This window comes from Phacochoerus africanus, chromosome 9 (assembly GCF_016906955.1).
Source record: "Phacochoerus africanus isolate WHEZ1 chromosome 9, ROS_Pafr_v1, whole genome shotgun sequence".
Classification (NCBI taxonomy): Eukaryota; Metazoa; Chordata; class Mammalia; order Artiodactyla; family Suidae; genus Phacochoerus; species Phacochoerus africanus.
Genome location: NC_062552.1, coordinates 38,216,690 through 38,238,779, shown reverse-complemented (window position 1 = coordinate 38,238,779; position 22,090 = coordinate 38,216,690). Strand labels below are relative to the sequence as shown.

At 43.1% G+C, this 22,090-nt stretch overlaps 1 protein-coding gene and 1 pseudogene across 2 annotated transcripts in view; one reads left to right on the top strand and one right to left on the bottom strand.

The window, feature by feature from the left end:
• USP49 (ubiquitin specific peptidase 49) overlaps positions 1-22,090 on the top strand; it is a 69,643-nt gene that overhangs the window by 29,911 nt on the left and 17,642 nt on the right. The gene's annotated exons all lie outside the window — the stretch shown is intronic.
• Positions 2,869-4,150, bottom strand: LOC125134992 (RWD domain-containing protein 1-like; annotated as a pseudogene).

The following is a 22,090-nucleotide window of genomic DNA, read 5'->3' as shown; positions in this document are numbered from 1 at the left end:
GTTCCCAGTGCTGTACAGCAGGATCTCAATGCTTATCCATTCCAAAGACAATAGTTTGCATCTATTAACCCCACAGTACATGTTTAGGAGTGAGTTTATTTGTAGATTGCCTTTTAGTTGCTATTTGCAGAAACATGCAGCCAGAAAGATTGAACTGTGCAGCAGTTTGGAACTGATTGGTAATTGGAAATCACTCGTTTGTCCTATTAAATATTTGAATGACAGTCAGCAGGAAGTTGTGCATAAGAAGAAAAGGCAGGAAAAGGGTGACTTATGGTTCTTATAATTAGAATGTCACTTATAAGTGATAGTCTAAAAAGTAAATGTACATTAACAATTGACATTTATATTGGAACTGGAGGGAGTTATAGTATGTGGTTTTTGTTCTGGGGTTTGTCTTGTCAGAGAGAAACATGGGCTTTTCCTCAAAAAGCAGTTTATTTCCTGTTGAAATATGGTAAAGTACAAAGAGCAAGTATGATTTAAAGTAATAAGTACACTGATAAATGTCTTGGCTTTCCTGTAAAGTGTGCCTACACCTAGTCACTGATGATTTCCACTCTCTTCTCTGTCTTTTTATTTATTTATTTATTTATTTATTTTTGGTCTTTTTGCCTTCTCTAGAGCCGCTTTCTCAGCATATGGAGATTCCCAGGCTAGGGGTCTAATCGGAGCTATAGCCACTGGCCTACGCCAGAACCACAGCAATGCAGGATCTGAGCCGCGTCTGCGACCTACACCACAGCTCATGGCAACGCCGGATTGTCAACCCACTGAGCAAGGGCAGGGATCGAACCTGCAACCTCATGGTTCCTAGTCGAATTCAAGTTAACCACTGCGCCACGACGGGAACTCCTTCTCTGTCTTTTTAAACTCCATTTCTTGTTTGAGAATCCCTTCTAAATGTTCACCACAGTTATGTCTTTTAGTGTACCTATCTTTTACAGCAATATCTTAAAGGAAGCCTAGGAGCCCCTGAGATTCTTTCAGGAGTCAAATCTATGTTCTTAACCATACTTACTTGCGCCTCATTATGCAGTGGAGTTTCCATAGACTACATGATGTGCAACCAGCTGAATATAGAAGCAGCAGAATCCAGCTGTCTTCCATATTCCAGACATTAAAAAGATTTGCAAAAATTGGAGTTCCCATCATGGCTCAGTGGAAACGAATCTGACTAGGAACCATGAGGTTGCGGGTTCGATCCCTCGCCTTGCTCAGTTGATTAAGAATCTGACGTTGCTGTGGCTCTGGTGCAGGCCAGTGGCTACAGCTCAGATTTGACCCCTAGCCTGGGAACCTCCATATGCCATGGGTGTGGCCCTAAAAAGCAAAAAAAATAAAAAAATTTGCAAAAATGTAAAATACGGCTACTCTTCTCACCAGCTGTACAGTGAGAATCACTGAGGTTTATTTCTGCGTTAGAACATCACAGTGACCCTGATGTGGGGTGGAAAGTTATGGTGCTTCTCTAGTGACTGGTGGCCTGTACCTGCCACACAACACCTCCGTGTGGGTTCCAGTGACATCCTGATGAATGGCAGCTGTGTTTCCCAGTCCAGAAAAGTGAATTTCTGTCTAGAGGGTATGTTCCAGATCATAAGGCTATGTGGAAATCTAGGCTTAAAGGAGAAAAGATGGTTTGGTTTTAAGGAGGAACACATCCAGCCTTGCCAGTGACCTCACTGATAGGTATCAGATTTAGAATACACTTTCTGTTGGTTGCTCCCAACTTGGGGAGGACCAAAAAGACCTTTCAGGACCACCTTTTATTTTTCAGTATTAAGCGCCTACCACGTTCTGGTCTAGGGGCTGGGGCTGGAAATAATTCAGTGAACAAAATAAAAGCAAAGGAACCTGTACCCTCCTGGAGCTTCCATTCCAGCCTTTGAGTCTTTTGTTGAAGCCACAGCTCCCTCTTCAGAGGAGTCTCAGTGTTCACCGTAGCATAGCCACTGAGGACGGTGAACACGGACTACTGTTTCTCCCTGGCTAAGTGCTAAGGATAGAATGGGAACTGCTCAGCAGTTTTTGATTGATTGATTGACTGATTGATTTTAAAAGGATACCAGGAGCTCCCTTGGGACTCAGCAAATTAAAGATCTGGCTTTGTCTCTGGTTACAGCTGTGGTGCGGGTTTGATCCCTGGGCCAGGAACTTCTGCATGCTGGGAGCTCAGCAAAAATAAATAAATAAAAATAAATAATAAATTAAAGGGCACCAAATGGTTTGGGAGTTTTCAAATCTTATCTGGAACCCCAGTGTAGCAATAAAGGTGGGCCTTTCCAGTTACCCTTGTTGTGGTTGTTTTAATCTTCTTTTGTTTTCTAAGTTAGCACAGCTTTTGTCAAGACATTTAAGTTTAAAAAACAAATTCAGGAGTTCCCATCATGGTGCAGTGGTTAACGAATCTGACTAGGAACCATGAGGTTGCAGGTTCGATCCCTGGCCTTGCTAAGTGGGTTAAGAATCTGGCATTGCTGTGAGCTGTGGTGTAGGTTGCAGACATGGCTCGGATCCCACGTTGCTATGGCTGTGGCTGTGGTGTAGGCCAGGAGTTACAGCTCCAATTAGACCCCTAGCCTGGGAACCTCCATATGCTGAGGGAGCAGCCCTAGAAAAGGCAAAAAGACAAAAATAAAAATAAATAAATAAATAAAAATTCAAGTCCTCCTGTGGTGCAGCTGGTTAAGCATCTGGTATTGTCACCACAGTGGCTCTAGTCCCTGCTGTGGGACAGGTTTGATCCCTGACCTGGAAATTTCCACATGCCAAAGGTACAGCCAAAAAAATCCAATACCAAGTGATGTTAAATTTATTCCAATTGTTTTTTATTCTTTGAAGAAAAATGTTGATATATGTGTGAGATTTTCATTGCTTGGTGAGTTGCTCCCAAGACCCCGTAATTTGTTTAATAGACTTTTATACAGAAAGAGATTACTTGGCTCATTAGATCGAGTCACTTAATAATGACTGGAAGGTTAACGAATGCGGCCATCAGACTTCTGCTCAGCAGCTAGCTGTCTTTTGTATCACTCACTAACTCTAGCCATTTCCAAATGCAGATGATTGGGAATACCATTAGAATATTAATGGAACAGGGAACTGATGTGCACAATGTGAATGACCCAAAATTGTCTCTAAAGATTATTTTAATCTTTTTAATTTGCAAGATTTCTGCATTGAACTTGGCCTTCCAACTTGAGTAATTCTCTATTGTAACAGGACTGCCATGACATAATTGCTTTTCAGCTACTTCTGTTCCTTTTTGTTTCTTCTCTTCTTTTAGAGTTTTTATTTGATCTGCCATTTCATTTAATTTTTCTTGCACAGCTGTCACTAAAGTAAAGATAATAACCATACCAAGGTTTTCTTCTGCCTATATTGCTAATAATTTTAAAAGATGTCTGAGACATCATTATCTTCTAGATTTTCCTGGGAGAATATTTGCTAAGAAGCAGCTTCATCTGGGAGCTTTTCACCATGTGTAAACTTGAGGATAACCTGGACAGTTCCATCCCTTTCCCCAGCCTCAGATGTCAGAGTGTGATGAAGTTGAGTAGATTTTCTAATATACTTAGCGGGACCTTGTCCAGTAAAGCACTACTGAAGGAGGATGTGGTATCAGGAGAGTCCATTCATAATTTGGAAGACCAGTTGTTAGGGGCTTGGCTTAATGTGGATTAATGTACAATCAAGCTGTGAAGGAGCTGCAGTAGATTGTGCCGCTCCTTGCCGTCATCTGTCATCGTGGCCCTTGCCAGTGCCCATGGATTTGCTCAGACACCCCGGCAGCCAGGGGTGTTAGCCAAGCAGGCTCAGGGGCAGGGTTCCCAGCTGGGAGGCCTGGGCCCCAAAGCTGGGCCAGGAGCAACAGCCCCTTGCTGGCCTCCATCTCTGCCTCGGTGAGCTTCTAAAGGAGGAAGGTAACTTCAGAATCCACTCTTCTTCATATGCTGCCTGATCTGTGGGTGTCACTCTCTTATACCTTCTGTTCTTCTGGATTCCCTCAGACGCAACCTCCCTTGAAAAGCTTTGTTTACAGGTCCCTGAATGACCTTCCTTGTTCTTTCCCAATGTTCTATAGGCTGTAATAGCCAGAGGGACACAACTACAAGGTCACTTAATAAAACAAATAATATAAACAGGTTCGTATGTAGTTTAATTAGAAATAACAATGCTGGAGTTCCCGTCGTGGCGCAGTGGTTAACGAATCCAACTAGGAACCATGAGGTTCGATCCCTGCCCTTGCTCAGTGGGTTAAGGATCCGGCGTTGCCGTGAGCTGTGGTGTAGGTTGCAGACGCGGCTCGGATCCCGCGTTGCTGTGGCTCTGGCGTAGGACAGTGGCTACAGCTCCGATTCGACCCCTAGCCTGGGAACCTCCATATGCTGCGGGAGCGGCCCAAAGAAATAGCAAAAAAAAAAAAAAAAAAGAAATAACAATGCTATTATAAAAATAAAACTCTACAGAAGGAGCTTTAAACATAAAGTGGCTTCTCTTCTGTAGAATAGCATTTCTCACACTTCTGACCTTTGTATACCTCTGCATGATTTTACCACATTCTATTAACATCTGTAGAATTACTGAATATTTTTCCATAAACCAAACTACTTTTTTTTTTTTAAACTTAAAAGCCTCCTTGAACCTCATCCTAAAAATGTCTGTGGAGTTAAGGATTTTCCATAGGACTGGGAACCATTGCCAGGGATTGCCGTGCACAAGCTGACTGCAACCTCGCCTCATAGGACCCACCTCTGGGGCTAGTGCTGAGGTCTGTTTGGAAGCACGTGGCCCTGTGGAGGGAGTGGCTACTCAGGGTAAAAGCTAACAAACAAAAAGACCAACTCCCACTTTCAGACTTCAGAAAATGTGTCTAACTTTGCTCTCAGATTTTAGGGGCCTTTTCTATAGTAAGGTACAAAAAGAACTGAGAAAAGATAATCTATCATAGGTCTCAGTACAAATTTTATTAAGCCCTAGTGTATGATTCCTTCTATTTTTATTTTTTAGGCAGATGCATAAACATGCCTTGAGGCTAACTGTCACTTTAGCACTGAGATAAATAACCAGTTGAGGAATACAGATGTAATGAGCTATAGATGAAGATGACAGCCACTGACCAGTAATTACTATCTAGCCAGCGGGTCCCTACCAGCTGCCCACACTGGCTTGTGATTTGCAGCTGCAGACTCCATGTGCTGAGTTTGGCTCGGTGTGCACCTGCCGTCCTCTCTTCAGAAAGGAATGCTCCAGGTGCTCATCGATGCTCCCTGGGTTTATCTGCTGCTGTGATTTCTCCAAGTCCCCAGTGGAGCTGTATCATTTGAAGTTTTGCTTTAGTGTGTCTTCAAAGTGTTCCTTTTTCCTATTCTGCTTGAGTTATCTCGGTTCAGCTCATCACACAGCAGCTACTTGGGAATGCAAAGCAGAGCATCTCAGAAAGCACGTTTGAGAGAGAGGCTGCTGAAAGTAGTGGAGCTTATTAATATTACAAGTCCTTAAACCTTAAGTGTCAAGTTTTGGATTGTGTGAACATTTAACATCTGAAAGAAGGTAGTTTTATTTATTTATTTATTTATTTATTTATTTATTTATTTATTTAGATAGGCTAGAAATAGATTAAGATAGGATGCTAGTGAGAGATGCAAGCAGGCAGGTAAGGACGTTCTGCCCAGAGGATCAGGTGGGCTCCAGTTTTATCACCCGAGGGGAGTAGGGGTCGGAAAAGTAGCTCCTCCTTAGTATCTGGTCATGGTCCTTATTCAAATCAATAGAAGGGCCAGCCTCAAACTCCTGCCCTTGGTCTGAATCTGAATGCAGGCCTCACCCCATTCCCCACCCAATGACCTGAGGCACCGCTGACACCTCCACTAGTCAAGCAACCTTGCCTCTTTCTGATGACTTTATTAAGCAGCTGTTAACTTACGGTGGTGTCCCAAAGTCCCCTAGGTTTTCCTCTCTATCTGTGGTCCCTTATTGGGACTTCTGCAACTACCTGTGCCTACTCCATCCTTATCATTCCCCTCCAGGTGTTTTACTCCTTTATGCTTAAAGGGGATACTGAGTGATTAGTAACTACTTCTTGCTGAGATAGGGCGTAGGCCTGCCTAGAGATGGCATAAAACAGCTGGCTGACTGTCCCTTTTCTTTTGGGAGAGCTGTAAGTCAGTGTTGTTCTGGTTAACTTTATTTTCCCAGCCACCTTAGAGATTAAACAGCGTATGGTGAAACAGTAGCATCAAGAGGACCAGCGCTTCTGTGAGCACCTTTGGGTTCCAGGAGCACAGTGTTACCAGTGGGGCCAGGGGGTCCAGTAGATCCAGCAGGGCCAGGGGGACCAGCATTGCTGTTAGCACCAACATCACCATGTTTGCCTTTAGCACTAGGTTGGCCATCAGCACCAGGGGGGCCAGGCTCACGACGGTCACAAGGGGCACCACGAGTTCCACTGGGACCAGTAGGACACCATGTTCTCCAGGGAAACCTCTCCCACCTCTTGTTCCAGAGGAGCCGGGAGCTCCAAGGTCTCCAGGAACACCCTGTTCACCGGGTTTGCCTGCAGTGGGGCTAGCAAGTCATGGGGGTCACTGAGCTCCACCTTCTCCATCTTTGCCAGCAGGACCAACAGTGCCTGGGGGTCTGGGAACACCTTGCTCTCCAGTAGCACCAGGTCTACACGCTTGCCCAGGGTCCAGCTACACAGGCCAGCGGGTCCGGGTTCACCTTGGGCTCCTCACTTTCCTTCTTCTCCAGCAGGGCCACGGGTCTTGAATACCAGTGAGGCCGGGCTCTCCCTTGGCACCAGTGTCTCCTTTGTATTTTAGATGTTATCCCTTCCAAGGTAGTCTCCTAACCAGGTATTAGTACCCGAGAAGCTGCTGACAGAAGGTGTCCCCAACAGTGTCCACAATAGGTGGGAGTTGGTCTGGCTGCAAGCTGGGCATGAAGCATTAGCACCTGCAAGGGCTGGGGCAATAAAAAGTGCACCTTGGTGGTCACACAGGTCCTCTGGGGTTAATAGGAGAAAGAAAGGAATAGAGCAGGGAAGCACATAGAAAACCTCAAAATCAAGCAGAAGAGTGGAGAGATTAGGAGTTCGTCCTGGAGCTGCTGTTCTAGGACAAAAACCTAACTCTTAACGTTTTCTTGCCTTATCACTGTCCCTTCGTGGTCTGCCAGCTGAAACTGACAGCATTATGGCCTGAACCCAGCCAGAACCCAGATTGGAACTTGAACCCACAGTTTTAAATTAGAATCACTCAACCTGGACTTACTGAAGTTCAGGTTCTTCATGCCTCCATGCAGAAGGAATTCAGCAAGAGACAAAGTGATAGGCAAGACATAGATTTATTAAGATAGGACACTTGTGAGAGAGTCAAGTGGGCAGGCCAGGAGGCTCTGCCTGAAAGAAGGTAGTTTTAAATTATAAACAAAACTGCAGCATTAGAATGGCAGGATCAGATTGTGAGGGACTAAACCATTGGATTCTACTTGAAGAGATGTTCAATATTGTGATTTATAAAAAATACATACTTGGTCATTCAGATGACCAAGTATATATTTCTCCTATATATTTGGTCTTTGTCTGCAGTTCCTGCTTCACAGTTCCCCAAACCCAAGGAATTTCCTCAGTGTTGAGTGCTAAAGGTGTCTTTTGTTAATGAGGTGACTTTTGGAAAGCACCCAAGCTTGGGGACTGGCTGCTAATGGAGCTAACCCTGTGATCGGAGGGCGGGAACTTTCAGTTTCACCCCTTGGCTCTGGGGTGGGGAGGGAGTGGAGGGTGAATCAGTCCCCAGTGGTCAATGATTTAATCAATCATGCCAATGTAATGAAGGCTCCATAAAAACCCAAAAGTATGGGGTTCAGAGAGCTCCCACATTGGGAAACTGGAATGCTTCCATGTGCCGCTGTGCTGGGCTCCACGTTCCACAGGGACAGAAGTCCCTTGTTGGAGACTTCACCCTATGTATCTCTTGCTCTGGCTATTGATTCATATCCTTTGTGATAAAATTGGTTATCTAATGAGTAGACAAGTTTTCCTGAGTTCTGTGAACCATTCTAGCAAATTAATCAAGCCCAAAGAGGGAGTCATGGGAAGCTCTAATTTATAGCCAGTTGGTCAGAAGCACAGGTAACAAACTGACAGGGCTTGAGATTGGTGTCAGAAGTCATGATGGTTTTGTGGGACTGAGCCCCTTTACCTGTGGAATCTAATTCAATCTCTGGGTAGATAGTACTAGAAATGCGTTGGATTCTCAGACACCCTGTTGGTGTCCGAGGAGAATTGCTTGTTGGTGTGAGGAAGCCTCCACAGGCACACATGTTGAACTGGGTCCAAGAACCTAACCTAAGGTGATTGAAAAGAGCCCAGAGTAATAAAATTGCCAAAACTTGGCCTCTGTCCACTGGTACGGTACCGAATAAAAAGGCAGAGACAGAGTTTGGGATGAAGAAAAAGAGCTTTTATTGCTTTGCCATGCAAAGGAGGGTCACAGCAGGCTAATGCCTTAAAGACTGCCCCCCTTGGGAGAGATTAGGAGGTGGTTTTATAGTTTAGGAGTGGAAAATAGGGCCACAGAGAAAGATCAGGGTAGAGATAAGCTTGCAGTTTCTCAAAGCTGCTGTTTAGTGGCCCCAGGACTAGTTCTGGTGGTCCTCCTTCTTTCTGGAATGAAGAATGCTCTGTCAAGTAGTTAACATCTTCCATTTGTAGAGAGTTTTAGTTTGGCGAAGAGCTCAATATGTATATTCCTTAAGGAGGGACCAGGGCCCTGCACCAAGGCTGCACGGTTGTCTCTTAACGCAGCATGTGGAAGTTCCCAGACTAGGGGTCAAATCGGAACTGTAGCTGTGGCCTATTCCACAGCCACAGAAACATGGGATTCTTAACCCACTGAACGAGGCCAGGGTTCTAACCGCCATCCTCACAGATACTAGTCGGGTTTGTTACCGCCGCCGAGCCACTTAACAGGACTCCAGCACCATTGTCTCTTGACTGCTCCTCTCTTCCCTGATTAGCAGCTGTTTGAACCTGACCTTTGGAACTCAGGGAAGGTAAAAGCTGAAGCTTATTCCCTAAGAACAAGAAGAGGGGGGTGGGAAGGGGGGGAAGAGTTCCAGTCGTGTCTCAGCGGAAACAAATCTAACTAGTATTCCCGAGGACACAGGTTCGATCCCTGTTCTCACTCAGTGGGTTAAGGATCTGGCGTTGCCTTGAGCTGTGGTGTAGGTCACAGACACAGCTTGGGTCTGGCACTGCTGTGGTTGTGGTGTAGGCCAGCAGCTGTAGCTCTGATTCAACCCCTAGGCAGAGAACCTCCATATGCCATGGGTGCAGCCCTAAAAAGACAAAAAAAGAAAGAAAGAAAGAAGGAAAGAAAGAAAGAAAAAGAGAAAGAAAGAAATTGGGAACAGAGAAAGGCTTGTGTGCCCAGGAGCCCCACAGGGCCCTGCTCACTTTCAATTATTTGCCCCCAAATACCCATACATTACCTTTATAAATCTGACCAGTGGGAAGGGCAGTATGTGTGGGTCAAGTAGAAGGATCTCAGCAGAGAGCAAGCTAGTCAGAGTCCTAACTTTGTTGGCAGTGTCAGTTTGTGATCTGGAGCATTGCTCTAAGCATTTTATACACATTAACTCATTTAATTCTCACAACCTTATGAGGTAGAAACTATTACTGTTCCCATATTACAGATAAGGCAACTGAAACCAGAGAGATTATTTTCCCAAAGCCATATATAACTAATAAAGACAAAGCCAGAATTCCAGCCCAAAGAGCTTGGCTTGAACTTTTAATTGCTAACCTATACTGCCTCTCAGTTTATTTGTAAATGACACGTTAAAAATATGTACCATAACTACTTTACAAAGTTGTAGGAAGCAGGAAGTGAAATAATAAACATACTTTTAATAAGAAAATAATGCTATGCAAAAGAAAACCATAGCCAAGAGCCCAGTGCCAGTGTTGGCAATTACCATGACAACCCTCTCTAGAGGATTGTGACCTTTAGAATGATAGATTCATAAGGTTCAAAAGCTCTCCAAGGCTTTCGTCTAAGAGGACTTTAGCTGAAACAGTGATTCCCAGGTTTTTTTAATTTCATGGATCTCGAAAATACACACTTGCATGCAAATGTGCGCCAACCTAAACTAACATCTATTATCAACACCCTAAGAGAAAAGGCACTTAACACCAAGAACATTGAAGAGATATAATCTCTTAACAAAGAACAGTGTTTCCCCAAAACAAGACAGACAGAACCCATTCCCTGGCCAGTGAAATTATTGGCCTGAAGAGTAGTTAGTGAATACATTCATCTGGACAGGTGGGTTTAGATCCCGCTTGGGTTAGGAGAAATTACCTTGGGTTAGGATGGACTCCAAAATGATTGCATCAGTCACATCAGTTGAAAGTATGGTCAGGAAAGTATTAGTTGAACTGTAGTTTACCTTGCTTCTTAGTAAAGCTTTTAGTGTGTTTGCTTTGGCAGCCTGTAATAAGTGCCCTTACCTATTCAGGTGCTCCGTGTTTATTTCTCCCATCTTCCACATGAGATCACAAACTCTAAGGTCACAGGTCTCAGCTGTGTTAAACAAATGTTTTAATACTTTTTCTTTAAAAAAAAAGGAAAAAGATAAAATTAGCATCTCAGCAGTTCAGTTTTGGTAAAAATGTGGTAAGAAACCAAAATTATCTTTTTAACAATTTTTAAGTGTACAATTCAGTAGTGTTAAGTATATTCACATTGTTGTGAAGCACATCTACAGAACTTTTTCATCTTGCAAGTCTAAACCTCTACACCTCTCTCCCTAGCTCCGGGTAACTACCATTATACTTTCTGTTTTGCAAATTTGACTCTTTTAGATATCTCATGTAAGTGGAATCATACAGTATTAGTCTTTTTTTTGTGACTGGGATATTTCACTTAGCATACTGTCCTTAAGGTTCATCCGTGCTATAGCACGTGTCCTTTTAGCCTTCCTTTTGAAGGCTGAGTAATACCCCATTGTGTAAATGTACACGCTTGTTTATTTATCTGGTCATCCATTGATGAGCTTTCTCTGATGATTAGTATCTTTTCAATGTTTCTTGGCCATTTGTATATCATCTTTGGAGAAATGTCTCTTCAGGTCCTTTGCCCATTTCTAAATTGGGTTATTTGGTTTTTCATTTATTTGCCTTTTTTTTTTTTGGCCATGCCCTTGGCATATAGAGGTTCCCAGGCCAGGGATCAAACCCAAACCACAGCAGTGACCCAAGCCACTGCAGTGACAACACGGGATCTTTAACCCACTATGCCACCAGGGAACTCCTAAATTGAGTTATTTGATTTTTGTTGTTGTTGTTGAGTTGTAGGAGTTCTTTATGTATTCTGGACCTTAACTTCTGATGAGATACATGATTTGAAAATATTTTTTCCTACTTTTTACCTTGCTTTTTCACTCTGTTGATTGTGTCCTTTGATGCACAAAAGTTTTCAAGTTTGATGTAGTCTTACTTTTCTATTTTTGCTTTTGTTGCCTGTGATTTTGGTATAATATCCAAGAAATCATTGCCAAATCCAATGTCATGAAGATTTTCCTCTGTGTTTTCTTCTAGGAGTTGTATGATTTTAGGTCTTATGGTTAGGTCTTTAATCCATTTTGAGTTAATTTTTGTATATGGTGTTAGATAAGGGTCCCGCTTCATTCCTTTGCATTTGGATATCAGTTTTCTCAACACCATTTGTGGTTGTTGTTGTTTTATGGCCATACTCAGAGCATATGGAAGTTCCTGGGCTAGGGAATGAATCAAGATCCCATAACCCACTGTTCCAGGTGGGGGATCAAACCTATCCCTTTACCGTGACCTGGGCCACTGCAGTCAGATTCTTAACCCACTGTACCACAGCAGGAACTCCTCGTTGAACAGACAGTTCTTTTTCCACTGAGTAGTCTTAGAACCCTTGTTGAAATTCATTTGACATATACACAAGAGTTCGTTTTGGGGCTCTCTGCTCTATTCCATAGGTCTATTTATCTGTCTTTATGCAGTATCATACTGTTTTGATAACTGTAGTTTTGCCATAGGTTTTGAAATCAGAAAGTATGACTCTTGGAGTTCCCATTGTGGCTCAGTGGAAACGAATCTGACTAGTATCCATGAGGACGCAGGTTCCATCCCTGGCCTTGCTCAGTGAGTTAAGGATCTAGCATTGCCATGAGCTGTGGTGTTAAGTCACAGATGCAGCTCAGATGTAACATTGCTGTGGCTGTGGAATAGGCCAGCAGCTGCAGCTCTGATTGGACCCCTAGCCTGGGAACCTCTGTATGCCTCAAGTGCAGCCCTAAAAAGACAAAAAAAGACAAAAAAAAGGAAAGAAAAAAGAAAAAAGAAAAGGAAAGAAAGAAAGAAAATGAGTCTTTTAATTGTATCCTATTTCTTTCTTTCTTTTTTTTTTTTTTTTTTTTTTACAGTTGCACCTGTGGCACGTGGACATTCTCAGGCTAGGGGTTGAATTAGAGCTGCAACCACTGGCCTACAGCCACGGCAACTGCAGATCCGGGCCACATCTGCGACCTACACCACAACTCATGGCAATGCCAGATCCTTAACCCACTGAGCGAGGCCAGGGATGGAACCTGCATCCTCTTGGGTACAAGTCAAATTGGTTTCCACTGCGCCATAATGGGAACTCCTAAAATTACTTTTTTAGTTACTTGTATATATTAAAGGTTATACTTAATGAATCACATATATACCTGTTTCATTATACCTCACCGATACCATAGCTTGATGGGTATGGACAACATTCTGCACAATTACTACAGGCAACATGGGAAGGATGCAAGAAAATGATGAAGTCAGTGAGATTTATTTTTTGTTCTCATATTGTTCTTTAGGGACCTCCCTTCTTGATGTCCGATATCCCTTAAGGCTAAAGTCTTCCTTCTACAGGGTCTCAGGCAGGAATTCATACTTTTCTTTCCCTCTGTAGTTTCTTCCTCACTGCATTTAGCTGTGCGGTATCCTGTCTCTTAGCACCCTGGTTTCCTTCCCACCATGGTAAAATAATCTGCTCTTAATTATTAGCAGTTGATTGGCTTTATGTGGTTCCCTTATAAGATTCTATATTTGCCTTTAATGGGGGTGTCAGTACCTTAAGCCAAATGGTGGGGCTCATTGGCAGGCCAGGAGGCTAGTATCTTTAAAACAGGAAAAGAGGTGGCTGGGACTTGGGGGATTTACACTACATGAAGGCCGTTGCCTGGGTGTGCACTGGCCTTCTATTCTCTTGTGCCAACTCACTATAGTTGAGTTCCCAGAAGTACTTCTGCTTTATTCTTACACGAGAGATGAGGGTTCATGCACAGTTCACGTCTTTGAAATGCCTTCTATGCCTTATTTGAAAGAAGGCCCCTTTTATATTTTTGCCACGCAGCACATTCTGTTGGACCTGTAAGTATTCAATGAGCATACCCCCGCTGGAGAGTGTAAGCTGAGACTGATTCTGCTTCTTGAATTCAGTGGCATTTTATGGTGCTCTGGGTTTGTTTTTAACATCTTAATTGGACTTTGACTATCCTTGCACTGTGTTGCTATTAAACACAATTTTTAAAGACTTAAGAAAAATAGGTGATAAATAATAAAACCCTTTAATTTGTTTTGGAAAGATAATGATTTTTCTCATTTTTAGTATCAAAATATCCTCTGATTTCTTCTTTAAGACTATTTTGGTATGAATGCCTGATTAGCGGAAACTATCCAAGTAAAGTCAAGACCAGATAGCCAGTTACTGTAAGCTGCTCAGTTAGCCAGCCTGACTCTAGCTAGACCCCAGTGGAAGCAGAAATCACTTGTCGGGAACAAGTGACAAGATGGCCAGGTCGCCCAGTACTTTGTTTAGAGTTAATCATTTTCCAAATGCAGTTACGTGTCCATCTTGTTTCAGACTCTCTCAGACTCGCTCTTTGGAGTAGGTGTAATACTTGAGAAACCGAGGCTTACAGTGTCCCTTTTATACTTGGTATTGTAAGGAGGGAGGGGTCCTCCCTCCGTCATCCAGCTGATTACCTTCTTTTTTTTAAATTTTTTTATTACTCAATGAATTTAAAACATTTATAGTTGTACAATGATCATCACAATCCAATTCTATAGGCTTTCCATCCCACAACCCCAGCGCATTCCCCCCCCCCCCCCCCCCCCCCCCCCCCCCGCGAACTGTCTCCTTTGGAAAGCTTAAGTTTTTCAATGTCTGTTGAGTCAGTGTCTGTTCTGCAAAGAAGTTTATTCTGTCCTTTTTTCAGATTCCATGTGTCAGTGAAAGCATTTGATGTTGGTGTCTCACTGTATGACTGACTTCACTTAGCATGATCATTTCTAAGTCCATCCATTGATTACCTTCATGATCCCAAAACACATCCCCAACTCTCACTCTCATGATCCTTCAGAGAGGCTGGTTGGGTGTTGAGAGAGAGGTTCTGCTGCCCTGTAAACTGGAATAATGTTAGGAGCTGCCCATGAAGAAACAAAGATCTCTTGAGAGTTGGGAGAGTCTGCCAACGGAATTCTCTTCTATTGACAGTTTTCAGTAGTGGCCCCTGGGGAAGCCGGGTAAGAAATTACCTTGGTACCTTGACTGATAGGAAATTTCAGATGACTGACGCTTGACTGACTGAGGCTCTGCTATGCAGCCTCTCTGCAATAAGCACTTTGCTGGTCTTAAGCTTGAGAGAAAGAAGTGAGGGGGTTCCTTTTGCAATGATTGGTGCTGCCGGAATACAGTTATTTAGGTTCTCCCTATGCGTAAATACCATCAGATTGCCTGTCCCTAAATCTTATTTTCTAATAAAACCATAATCATATAAGCTCTGTACTTCAGTCATCTTGCTGATGCCTGAATTTTTGAGATTATTGAAACAGTTTCCTCAGGGCTGTATCCTTTGTGAAAATGGGTAACACGTGATTTTTCCCTCCAAAAGTACAAACATGGATGACTGAGTCTTTTCCATCCCCACCCCCGGTTTGCCACCACAGTGCATGTGGTGTTGCCAGTTTCTTGTTTATCCACTTAATTGCATATGGGAAGGAGGGAGGAAGGAATTGGGTGGGGAGAGAGATTGGGCACCTATAGTTTTTCAGTCCTTTTTTTTTTTAAGGCCGCCCTTATGGGCGAGGGGTTGAATTGGAGCTGCAGCTGCTGGCCTGCACCACAGCTTGTGGCAACACTGAGTGAGGTCAGGGATCGAAGCCACATCCTCATGGATACTAGTTGGATTCTTAACCCATTGAGCCACTATGGCAACTCCAGTTTTTTTAGTCTCAATGGCATATTATATAATTTATTTAACCTGTTCTCAATTAAAGTGCCTCTGTGTTTTCTTTGTAGCTTCCAATTTTCTGCTTTTTTGTGCATGTAACAAATACCTCTTTGTATTTGGCTCCTTCTCTTAGGACATTTGTTATCTTTTCTCTTGAAATGAAGTGCCCAAAAGTTGTGTCTACATTCATGCAAAATATGATAGACCTCTGTCCTGACAGATGTCTTTGGTGTATTATCAGGGAGAGTACAGGATTAAATATGCTACTCTCATTTTAAGAAACAGGACATCAGGAAGATTGGGTTTCCTTTCGTTAGAACAGCCACAGAAATCACCAACACTGGCATCTAATCGTGGTGATCCATTTGTAAATTCTAGTCAGATTTATTTCCTATTCACAGAAATTGTTCCTTTTTTTCCTCTGCAGGCATTTCCTAACGTATACATGTGTCTTCCATACAAATGGCCGTGTGTGGAAAGCCCTCTTCAGCCGTGTGGGCAAAGTGGGAGGAGGGAGATTCCCAATTTCACTGCCTGGGCTGCAGCTGGGAAAGCAGTTCTTGGCATTTCAAGTTGAAACTCTGAATTAATTTTCTCAGAAGAATGCATCTGATAGTTAGCTTCTGTAGTGTTAGCACTAGTATTCTGGTACTACACCAAGGATACATGATGCGCTCAAAAGGCTTTTTAACTGGACCAAGAGCTATTCGTAGCATTGTTTCTGTGAGAAAATACATTCCAGAGTCTCAGCTGGAAAACAACCTGTTGGTTGATGCTTGTGAATGTTGTATTGTATCTGGGTGGCCAGATTTTGCTTCGCCAGACATCCATGGACTAGGAGTAACTTTTATCTGAGTGAAGTCAGAGAAACAGAAATATTTAAACTTATTTTTTCCTCTTTCATTTTTTGTTTATTTTATTTTTTATTAGTCAAATGAATTTATCACATCTGTAGTTGTATAATGATTATAACAATACAATTTCACAGGATTTCCATTCCATAACCCAAGCATATCCCCCCACCTCCCAAACTGTCTCCTCCGGAGACCATAAGTTTTTCAATGTCTGTGAGTCAGCATCTGTTCTGCAAAGAAGTTCAGTCTGTCCTTTTTTCAGATTCCACATGTCAGTGAAAGCTTTTGATATTGGTGTCTCATTGTATGGCTTACTACACTTAGCATGATAATTTCTAGGTCCATCCATGCTGCTAAAAATGCTGGTATTTTGTTCCTTTTAATGACTGAGTGATATTCCATTGTGTCTGTGTACCACATCTTGATCCACTCCTCTGTTGATGGACATTTAGGTTGTTTCCATGTCTTGGCTATTGCAAATAGTGCTGCAACGAACATTGGAGTACATGTGTCTTTGCGAGTCGTGGTTTTCTCTGGATAGATGCCCAGGTGGGATTGCTGGATCAAATGGTAGTTCTATTTTTAGTTTTCTGAGGAATCTCCATACTGTTTTCCACAGTGGTTGCACCAATTTACAATCCCACCAGCAGTGTAATAGGGTTCCTTTTTCTCCACACCCTCTCCAACACTTATTGTTCGTAGACTTTTTGATGATGGCCATTCTGGCTGGTGTAAGGTGGTACCTCATAGTGGTTTTGATTTGCATTTCTCTAATGATGAGTGATGTTGAACATCTTTTCATGAAAATTGAGAGCTTTTTTTTTTTTTGGTCTTTTTGCCATTTCTTGGGCCGCTTCCATGGCATATGGAGATTCCCAGGCTAGGGGTCGAATCCGCGTCTGCGACCTACACCACAGCTCATGGCAATGCCTGATCCTTAACCCACTGAGCAAGGCCCAGGGATCAAACCCACAACCTCATGGTTCTTAGTCGGATTCGTTAACCACTGAGCCACAATGGGAACTCCTATTTTTTCTCTTTTGGCCTCCCCAAACATATGGAGTTCTCCAGGCCAGGGATCAGATCTGTGACTTATGCCACAGTTGTGACAGTGCCAGGTCCTTAACCCACTGTGCTGGGCCAGAGATCAAACCTGCATCCCAGCACTGCAGAGATGCCCCAATACCATTTTGTCACAGTGGGAACTCCTGAATTTTTTTAAAATATAATTTTTGCTGTGACTACAGTGAAATTCAAAGTTTAGAGTTCCCATTGTGGCTTAGCAGTAACAAACCCGACTTATATCCATGAGAATGCAGGTTCGATCCCTGGCCTTGCTCAGTGGGTTAAGGATCTGGCATTGCTGTGAGCTGTGGTGTAGGTCACAGATGCGGTTCGGATCCTGCATTGCTGTGGCTGTGACTGTGGCTGACAGCTACAGCTCTGATTTGACCCATAGCCTGGAAACTTCCATATGCGCAAGTGCGGCCCTAAAAAGAAAAAAAAAAAAGGTATAGGATGAGCTCCTTGCCACCTGGATGATCAGAGTTAGTGAGGAGGAAGAATTGCCCCCCCCCAAAAAAATTAAGAGATTTTCTTTCCCACTAAAGAGGAAGTTTCAGAAAGAGAAAAAATTTCAACAGGTTGACTAAAGTGGCTTTGTGTCCCTAAAAAAAAAAGATACTCAGGAAATTTTTTGTGAGCAAAATTCTGGTGAAGTAAGAAATTTTGGGGGGCTGCCAAGAAGTTGCCACCCGAGTCTAAAGGGTGCTTGAGGCCCAGACTAAAGGATTGTGCACACAATCTCTGTGCCTAACACTGCTGAGAAAACCTGCCCTGCTTGGTGTGGGTGTGTCGTGGTGGGTGGGGAGGGTACCTTTCAAGGTAAAACCAGATATAATGATAAAATGACAGAGATGAGAGGTGTCTCATAACGTCAAATCTGTGAATGGTTCATAGCTCAAGGTTTTCTTTTGCCATCAGAGAGTATATTGTTTGCCTTTTGTGTTTAAAAAAATTGTAATGGAACTTTTCAAGCACACACAATAATAGAATAGTATAATGAACTTAACGTGCTTGTCAATCAGCTTCAACAATTATGAACATTTTGACTATCTTGTTTCATCTATCTTCCTGCCACTTTTCCCCCAGAGTATTTTAAAACAGATTCCATACATCATAATATTTCACCTATAAATACTTCAGAGATGTCTCTAATATATAAAGACTGAACAAAATAAAGCCATAGTACCATTGTCACATCAGACTCATAATTACTTAATGTTATTTAATACTTAATATGTGTTTAAATTTCTCCAGTTTTGGACTGGAGGTAGAGGGGAGGAAACTGGGGGAAAGAATTATAAAGGGCATCAAACTTTTGGGGGTGATGGATGAGTTCATTATTTTGGTTGTGCTGATTTCACGTATACCATATGTCAAAATTTTTAAGTTGGGAGTTCCTGTCATTGCGCAGCAGAAACAAATCCAACTAGGAAGCATGAGGTTGCAGGTTGGATCCCTGGCCTCGCTCAGTGGGTTAAGGATCTGGTGTTGCCGTGAGCTGCAGTGTAGGTCACAGACGCGGTTTGGATCCTGCATTGCTGTGGCTGTGGCGTAGGCCGGCAGCTACAGCTCTGATTAGACCCCTAGCCTGGGAACCTCCATATGCCGCAGGTGCAGCCCTAAAAAGACAAAAGACAAAAAGAAAAAATTTTGTTGAAGTTGTACACTTTAAATATGTGCAATTCATTGTATGTCAGTTCTACCTCAATGAAACTGTTAGAAAATATAGTGGTAGAGTTAGAGGCAAAAAGTATTTGAAAACATTTTCCCCAGTTATCTCAAAAATATCTTTTTATACTTGGTTTGTTCAGGTCAGGATCTATATAAGAGCCACCATTGCATTTGGCTGATATATTTCTAGGTTTCTCAAAATCTGTAGCATACCTCCCCCCTCCCATCCCCCCTTTTTCTTCATGTCATTTACTTATTAAAGATTCCACGTCATTGATCCTGTAGCATTCGCCACACTCTGATTTGGGATTTGGCTAACTGCAGCCTTGTGGTAGCATGTTCCTATAGCCTACATTTCTTATATCCTGGTGTTGGATCCAGAGGCTTCACCGGACTCAGGTTCAGTTCCTTCAGCAAGAGTGCTTTATAGGTGATGCTTCTGGGGAGCTCTTACTGCTTCATGTCAGGGAAGCATATAATGTCTGGTTATCCTATTTTCTGTGTAAAATTCATCAGTGGAGTCAGGTGCTGTCAACTTTACCCATTTATTGTAAAGTTTCCTTTCACCTTTTACCTAGTAGTTTAAGGAGCCCAGATCCATCATTTCATTAGGGATAAGTTATCCACTTGTGTGTGTTTGTGTGTCTGTGTAATTTTTAACAAATATATTGAGATGTAATTTACATACAGTAAACTGCACATATTTAAAGGGTTGTTAAAGAAGTTTTGACATATGTATACACTTAGATGTAGGTATACGTTTTGTTTTGTTTTTTTTTTATGGTTGCACCTGTGGTATATGGACGTTTCTGGGCCAGGGATTGAATCTGAGCCACAACTTCAACCTATACTGCAGCTGCTGCTGTGGCAACGCCAGATCCTTTAACCTACTGGGCCAAGCCAGGGTTGGAACCCATACCTCCACAGCGACCCAAGACACTGCAGTCAGGTTCTTAACACACTGCACCACAGCAGGAACTCCGTTTTGTTTTGCAGGTATGCATTTTGATGACTGCCCAGCTGCTGTAGTGTTTTGGAGGGATACAGCAGAGACCAGTCATGACTCCTGTGGTCACATATTTAAAGGGTAAACCCTGGTTCTGTCAGCACTAGTGATAGAAGTGGGAGCCTTTAGTTTGGACCTTGCTTTAACACTAGCTTATCAAGGAGATCATACTTTTTTTTTTTTTTTTTGGCTTCTTAGGGCCACACTCTTGGCATATGGAGGTTCCTAGGCTAGGGGTTGAATTGGAGCTGTAGCTGCCAGCCTACACCACAGCCACAGCAATGCAGGATCCGAGCCACATCTGCAACCTACACCACAGCTCACAGCAACGCCAGATCCTTAACCCACTGAGCAAGGCCAGGGATCGAACCTGTGCCCTCATGGATGCTAGTCAGACTCATTAACCACTGAGCCACAAAGGGAACTCCCAGGGAGATCATACTAAAACATCATTAGGTTGTAGCAAATAGACCCCTTTGATCTGGAAGAGCACAAACCACTAAGCTCTGAAGCAGACTTGTTTAATCCTTACGCAGCCAACCTGGTTATCCTCCACTCTTGGCAGCTATTTCTCCGCACAGAGTCACAGGTAACATTTCTAAGTATGTGTGTGTGTGTGTACAAACTCCCAGTGTATTCAGAATTTCTCTGAATTTAATATGAACCATCTTCTTTGGTCACCTTGCCCCCAGTGTGCTATCCTCCTGGAAAAGGGGTAAGTTTTAGATACAGACCCTTTTGGCAAGAGTAATAGGTTAATGAATCAAAAAGCCAGGTAGCTTAGCTTTGTTCTACAGGTGGCATCTCCTTAACCCACTGTGTGTCACCTTGCATGCCTTGATCACCAGGAGAAATGAATGAAGCAGTGTGTGTAGCTCAGTGCATGACTATCACTGCTAATAAGCCAACAAGTGCAAAACATGTTCAGAAGCTTCATCCTGCAAATAGTATATCATAATGCAGTCATGAGAATGTGAAAGTGCAGCCTGACACTGAGCCTCTGCAAGGAGGTGGAAAGATTTTTTTTCTTTTGTCCGCCCTGCGGCATATGGAGTTCCCAGGCCAGGGATCAGATCTGAGCCACAGTTGCAACCTGCAGCAGTGCTGGATCCTTTAACCCCCTGTGCCGGCCAGGGACCAAACCTGCATCCTGGCACTGCAGAGACACCACCAATCCCGTTGCACCACAGAAGGAACTCCGAGTTGGGTGCTTTAAATGAGTGAATTTTATGGTATGTCAACTATATCTCAGTAAAGTAGTTTTTAAAAGTATTTGTGAAAATGAAAATATATTAATTATAGAAATGGTGCTTGACGTTCTAGGAATAGATGAAATCACTAAGAAGAGAACTGAGGACAATCTTAAGGAGAATCTACATTTCAAGGAAGAGAGATGCTCATGAAAATAGTGTAGGTGTATTTACAGATGTAGGAAGAAAACCAGAAGAGAACAGTAGCCTAAAATGCAAGAGTGTTGTGTGTGTTCAGTGTCAGGGGCAGAAGAGATGCAGATGGGGGCTGAGAAGGCTCCTGAACTCAGCTAAGAGGAAATTGCAACGACCTTTGAGGAGATAGTTTCTATGAAGTGAAGGTGTTAAGGAGTGAGTTGTGAGAACGATGAAGCTACACATTACTCTTGCCAGAAATAAAGCAGGCAGGAGAAAGAACCTAAAAATAGTGTCAAGGATAGTCTAGAGGCGGTGCAAACCGGACAGGAGAGACTGACTTGGGTGTATGTGCAGCTGGAGTGGAAGCAGGCGAACAGGAGTGCAGAGACGAAGGTACAGAGGGCTTACACGCAATTCTGGCTCCCCATACAGTTAGATACGTTGGTATTCGGCACAGAGCAAAGCATTTCTACTGTGCTGGTTGCTCTGTCTTTGCCATCTCCCTGCTCAGCAGCAAATCAGGGTGCTATGCTATCTGACTCTACTCCGTTTTCATGAAGAAAGTGGATCCTAATGTAAGTGAGAGACATTGTCGTGCAGACATAACCTTAAATCTGCTATAACCCGTGATTAGATTGACTCATTCTTGAACATCAGTGCTTGCTGAGTGATGGCATACCTCGCAAGGCTCTGGCACACCCAGCACATCAGTACCATCGCCTGTGGGTAAGAAAGAGCTGCTGTTTAAGTGGCTGTTCCTGCTCCCAGGTCTAAGAGTTAGTCTGAGGGAACACATT